Raw genomic sequence first — 6,865 nt, forward strand, 5'->3', positions numbered from 1 at the left:
CTGAAACTGAGGGCTCTCTCTCTGTTCCTGTGCCTCAAGGTGGAGTGGAGGGCAATGCTGCTGAGCTGATCTTCTGTAGGCATAGAGGCATATCTTTTGTTGCCAGTCTGAAGGAGCATTCCAAGGACTAGACTCCGTTGGTCCTGTGATGGAACCACCTCTACCGCACTTCCTTCTCTGTTAAATCTGGAGTCTGCCATTTTTCACCACGGGCGTCTTTTGTGAAGTGAGACCCTTAAGCCCATGGGAACCTGGGTGTCTCGTTATATTTATAAACATTGGTTCTGATTAGTATCATTTATACAGTTTTTCAGTAGTCAGTGAAATCATTGCATGCATTTAATACTACCATACTACAATATATAACCATCAGTCACTTGTGTTCATTAAGATCCACTTTTTATCCATTTGTCTAATCATACTGACAAAAAGAGCAATATTAGAAAAATCTTTTTAGAGCAGTGTGTCCAGAATGAAGAAAAGAAAAACCGCAACCAAAATAAAGTACAGCAGGGGTGAACATAGTGGGAATGGGTGTGTTTTCATAATAAACTACCTTCTGGTAATTGCTAGTCTATTGATAATATTTGTTATGTGTTTATTTATTATCATACATTATCGATGACGCTTCGACGCTCTACGATATATAGGGGTCTCATCAGGACATTCATGATCTAGGGGGTACATCTGGAACAAGTAAGTTAATGGAGAAGAGAGTGTAATGTGGTAAAGTGAACTAATTGTAACAGATATGTTCACTGGGCGACTTCAATGGCCAACATTCACTGCTAAAAGATAAACTGGTCTCATAAATTAAACGGGTGAAACCCAAAATGGGAAAATAGTATACTAAGGGATGTGTAACAATCTATAGGTAGAAATGAAGGCGGAAATATTACAATTTGCAATAGTCCAAAAATATTGTGATGCGGGTTTCTACCTGGGTGGTACCGTATTGCTAACACCCAAACAGAGTCGAGGAGTGGGCTGGAATTCAATAAAATATATGGAAGTGGTGGTGGATTCCAACCCCCACAATGGGTCCCAAACGATGGTTATAGCCTCTCCAGCAATTTTTTTTATCCATGTGGTAAAGATGAGTCAATATCACAATAGAGTCTCACGTGCAGGATGCGCTGAATCTCCGTTTTGAATCTCTATGGTATGGGTAGCCATGAAATGAGGCTTGATAGAAGGTGCTCATCCACTGTGGTTCATTCATCAATGTCAGTGATAGTTCGTCTGGGAAAACCTGGGAGACTAGAACTCAGGGGGTTGTCAGTGTAATATAGCGACTATTGTCTGTTTATGCTAATATTAGTGAGCTTGTTTGGGGATAAAAATTATGTAACCCAGTTAGGATGCGTGGAAACTGAACAAAATATACACCACAATCGTGTTTCACATAAGTAAACATACTGCAAATAACAGGATAGCTTCATACAACATTTATGCATCAATGAAAACTGTCAGTGTGCATATAGTATTCCGTTACCAAGTGACATTCTCTTATTGGTGAATTTTAATATACAATTCTCAGGTATCAGTCACTTATTACTGATACAAACTATCTCCATTCGTTTACGGAACTAAGTCATTTTTCAGTGGATTCACATTTAGTTATCCACATGCATTCCAATCTTTGTAAAATAAGGGAGAGGTCTCAAGCTCTCTCTGGTAGTTTAGCCACACCAGTCACCTGCCATTTGATGTCCTCTGCACTGTGCTTCTTCTCCTGGTTGTGTTGGACCAGCAGTGCGCTCCATACTCTGCATTTGATCATGATCCGGTGTTGCCCAATGCGAGGCTTTGCATGTTGTGTTGTCGACCAATGTAGATTTGTGGGCATGGGCACCAAATGCAATATACCACATTGGTTGTATTACAGTCGCGAAGTGTCTCAATTCTACAGTTACATTGTCATGTGCATAACGTTTAGTATTGTATGTAAACTTACAAGCCACACTTTGCCCATCACTGGATTTAATGCCGAGTTACTTACTAATGTACAAACTGGGGACATGACTTATATTGCCCTAGCAGTCACTGGTAAGATTATTCTGCTGCTGGGATGAGATGAGGGAGGAGACCAAAAGGTGAGTTTGAGGTGCTTGGCATATTTTTCAAAATAGATTGGTGGTGTTTGGGCCATGTGACAAACTAGCCAATATGTGTTTGGTGCTTTGTGCAAATCAGGTAACATGTGCTTGAGACATTGTGCAACTTAGGCAGTATGTGCCCGAGGTATTTTACCATCAGGACACTTTAACTGTTATTGGCATTTAACCTGAAAAGTGTGCTTATTGGCTAATTATTTGGAAATGTTTGGTTCAGTGACCAAAATGGGCAAGGTATGTTTGATTCATTGTACTAATTAGACAGTCCATGCTTGGGGTATTCTCTGAATATATTAACGTGTTTGAAGCTTGTTGTTTTATGGACAATGTGTAGCCTTTGTATTGTTTGAACAAACCAATGTGTTGTTCCTGCATAGAGGAACCTGGAAAAATGCATGCGCAGACATTGTGCAAGGCAGAATGTGCTTTGAACAGTATGCTTACGTGTAAACGTGTCCCAGAGCATTGGTTTGAGCCAGCTAGTGTGTGCCTGTGGCATTGAACAAACTGGACAAAACATGGAAACAATGTTCAAATCACGCAGCAACTGTGTCTGGTATTGTGCAAACGTGTTTGACACTAATGTTTACCCAGCAATACGTGCTTAACATATTGTTTGAACATATACCAGCGTGTGCTTAATGCAATGATCTGTAAGGATCCAAGTGCTGTTTCCGCAGGAGTGCCAGGAACCGAAGACAAGCCCAACCCGTCCCCCCTACACCTCTTGTGTCTATCAAACTCTAGAGCACAACAGTGATATGGAGGGAAAGGAGGGAACAAAACAAGGAAAGGAAGGGGGAAAAGACTCCACGGGCAGGACAATCCAACAGGTCGGAAACAGGTGCTAAAAGAAAGAATTAGGGTCAACGTGCAACAAGAGAAATCATATAACAATGTATTTGGTTTCTAAATGTGTTTACCTAAGGGGTGTCTTGAAGTTTCATACCATTCAGGTGACTGAATTGTTCCCAAGAGTTTCATAGGACTGAATCCACCACAATAACGACTCTAACAAACCTATATGAATGAAAGGCAGATTATATATATACAGTGTGTGCCTACTCAATGCTACCTTAATACTTGTGCTAAGGTGTTGGTTCTTACCCTCTCAGGAACTGTTTGAGCAGAAGAGGTGTGAAAGTCCTAATAATGGGTTCCTAAGTTTGTAGTGTCTGAAACATAACAATATAAGTATCAGCATACAGGTGGTTTACTTTAGATATAATAGAAAAATTGCGCAAAGCGCTTAACCAGGTCTTCAAGCTTCTATACTGTGACGCATGCCAGTATCCGATACCAGTAGGAGTCCAAAAAGAACAAGGGAGGATAAATGCTAAGAAGAGGAAGGACTTTATGCGGACCACAACTACCACAATGCCCCTGGAGCAACCAAGCACTTGCCCATCCCAAGTCCGGCCGGCCATCGGAACAAAAAGTCCGTTCAGCGGGTGGAACCGGGAGCAACAGGCTGGTGAATCCCAAGGGGCAGTGGAGAGGATAGCCGGCGCTAGGAAAAGGGAGTGAATTCCTCAAATCCACCCAAACAACAAGGGCGGAGGCGAAGTGTGGGTTTGACAAAGCCCTACGAAAAGAGCAGCGAAACCCCTTAGGAACGAAGATCTCAGAAGGGGCTCAAATACGGGAAGTATCTGGGTCCCGAATCAACAAAGAGAAATCCAAACACGAGAGAAAGGTCGTAGCACAGAATACAGTGACCGGCAACGGCTCGGCGGAAGTGACGCGACGGCCAAAAACACTAGAGCGTGAAGCACCGCTCTAGGGGGGGAAGTCAGGCTTTTGACTATTGCCTGACCCCCTCCCACATGCGTGCCGCAGGGCGGCCATCTTTGAAGGTAATCGCAATCTGGCAGGCGTGACATGATCAAACTGAGCAATGTGTGCATCTGCCATCCTCCAATTGTGGGGTATTTGCCAAGTCGAGCACATATTCACAGGACACAGTGGTATCTTCTCTGAGAACTAATATTACACGCTTGACAGCCTCTCTTTAAAGAACTGGTTCTTGAAAGGCAAATCATAACATTAGAATATAAAAACCTAGAGTGTTATGTGGACACCCAAATTGACACAATAGGACATAATTCTAGTATTTACCACAGTTTGTAAATAATATAGCCAAACTATATTTTCAATCATAGAAAACAATTTGTCCACTAAATACTAAACTAACAAAGTGGGATATTACGAGGCAATTTGACCTGTCATTCAAAATTGAAATATATTTGAATTTAGTAAATAAATACTTGTTTTATATTGCAGATACCTTTATTGCAGCCTAGTAAACTTGCACATACATCTCACAAATGATGTAACGTGGTATCCTTCACCGAAGCAGAAAACCTGCATTCTAATGTGCCTTCCTAAGATCAGATACTCAACTCATTAGTGCATGGGTAATTAATTCATACCCATCAGCCACAGACCACTGCTGGCTCAAATGTAATTATTAATGAAACATTTATATGGACCCATTATCACCCATGAAGGCCATCTTACACTCAAACTTTCCTCAACAGCTAAATAAATAAATCATTAGAAATCAAGTACCCTTCCACAGTAATAAGCGTTGGTTAAAGTTATTAAATCAGAACCTTTATCCCCAGCAAGCACAGAATGATGACTTTGAGCTGCATACTGGATCAGTTGTGCGTTATTGTGAGCTCCTTCAAATCCCTGAGGGAAATATATTAAATGTGATGACCCTCTTCTGCCAGCTCTCTTTTTAGTTTGGGCAAAGTGACGCTTTAGCCCAAGCATGGGCAGATATTACATGGTACTGTAGTATGGCGCAAAGTGCCTACACATATACTTTTCTTGTTCCGAGGGTTGATCCTACTGCATTGTTCATTGGTAAAACCATAGCACATTGATCCTATTTTCATTCCATTGTGGGTGGCCTCTGAGAGGGGTGAAAGTCAGGGTGAGAAAGAGAAGGTAAACAAGTTTAGCCTTTCACCTTTACAGAGTAAGCTTATTAACCCCTTCGGCGCTCCAGGCCGACATGAGTCCATTAGGGAAGGTGCTGGTATATTCCTTATGTTGGAGCGCCATCTAGAGCAAGTCCAGTAGCGAATATGTTGGAATAGTAGCGCGCAATGCTTTCCAATGGGGCTACCAGATTGCTGGGTTTACCTGTAAGTCCCGACGAGAGGCCATTTGCCTCCCCGATCCCAGCGAGGGCTCCAGGAGGTCAGGGGCCTCCGTGCCCTGTGTCCCCCACCGTCACTCGGTGCGTGCAGGTTCCCAGAAAGAGGGGTAGCCTTCCTACAGATTACTAGAGGCTGGGTATGCCGGGACACCCCTCCCGGGCTGGGGGTTCTCTGCCGGGGACCAGATGGGCTATGCATGGACAACACCTCTCCTACGTCCGGGGGCTCCGTTCCACGGCATGGCAAAATTACCGGGACGGGCTCCATGGGTCCTGGGCAGCCCTCCCCCAGGCGTCCGGGCAAGAGAGCTCCTGTGGTCCTCCCCATGCCAGAGGCCCAGCCAAGGTCCCCAAGCCTTCGGGAAGCAGAGCCCCGGGCCCTGCCCTATGTGGGTTGGCGGGAGCCCTACCGTGAAGGCTCGGGCAGGCAGATGGGAATACTTTCCTTCCTGGCCATCTTGTCGCACCTTTCCCCACGGCCATATGGTCGCACCTGATGCTTTCCAATGAGGCAACCCGATGGCCGGGCTACCCTGGAAGTCCCGATGAGGGGCCATTGGCCTCCCTGATCCCAGCGAGGACTCCAGGAGGTTGGGCGCATCCGCACCCTGGGTCGCCTCTGTCACTTGGTGAGCGCGGGTTCCCAGAAAGAGGGGTAGCCTTCCCCGAGCAGCTTCCAGGAAACCAAAGTCTTTGGGTTCCGGGGGGAGTATGGTTGCAAAGCTGAAACTTAAAGGAATTGACGGAAGGGCACCACCAGGAGTGGAGCCTGCGGCTTAATTTGACTCAACACGGGAAACCTCACCCGGCCCGGACACGGAAAGGATTGACAGATTGATAGCTCTTTCTCGATTCTGTGGATGGTGGTGCACGGCCGTTCTTAGTTGGTGGAGCGATTTGTCTGGTTAAGTCCAATAACAAACGAGACTCCTCCATGCTAACTAGTTACGCGACCCCCAGCGGTCGGCGTCCAACTTCTTAGAGGGACAAGTGGTGTTCAGCCACACGAGATCGAGCAATAACAGGTCTGTGATGCGCTACACTGAACGGATCAGCGTGTGTCTATCCTTCGCTGACAGGTGCTGGTAACCCGCTGAACCCCTTTCGTGATAGGAATTGGGGATTGCAATTATTTCCTATGAACGAGGAATTCTCAGTAAGTGCGGGTCATAAGCTTGCGTTGATTAAGTCCCTGCCCTTTGTACACACTGCCCGTCGCTACGATTGGATGGTTTAGTGAGGTCCTCGGATCGGCCCCGCGGGGTCGGCAACGGCCCTGGTGGAGCACCGAGAAGACGATCAAACTTGACTATCTAGAGGAAATAAAAGTCATAACAAGGTTTCCGTAGGTGAACCTGCGGAAGGATCATTAATGGTGGAGCGGCCTGAGTGACCGACGGTGCCAGCCTGAAGCCCTCGGCCGCCTCCTGAAAGCACACACCGTAGGCACAGGGCCCGGCCCTGCCCTGGTGCGCCCCAGCTGGCAGAGCGGTCCACAGCCACATGGGGTGCTTGGGCGAGGACCGGGACTACGGAGTGCCTCTTCGCCCAGGGGAGGGCCTGACTGACGTGTGAG

At 45.9% G+C, this 6,865-nt stretch overlaps 1 pseudogene; it reads left to right on the forward strand.

Annotated features, from left to right (window-relative positions):
• The first annotated feature begins 5,992 nt into the window (after positions 1-5,992).
• On the forward strand, positions 5,993-6,653 carry LOC144757177 (18S ribosomal RNA; annotated as a pseudogene).
• Positions 6,654-6,865: the final 212 nt, after the last annotated feature.

This window comes from Lissotriton helveticus, chromosome 5_1 (assembly GCF_964261635.1).
Source record: "Lissotriton helveticus chromosome 5_1, aLisHel1.1, whole genome shotgun sequence".
Classification (NCBI taxonomy): Eukaryota; Metazoa; Chordata; class Amphibia; order Caudata; family Salamandridae; genus Lissotriton; species Lissotriton helveticus.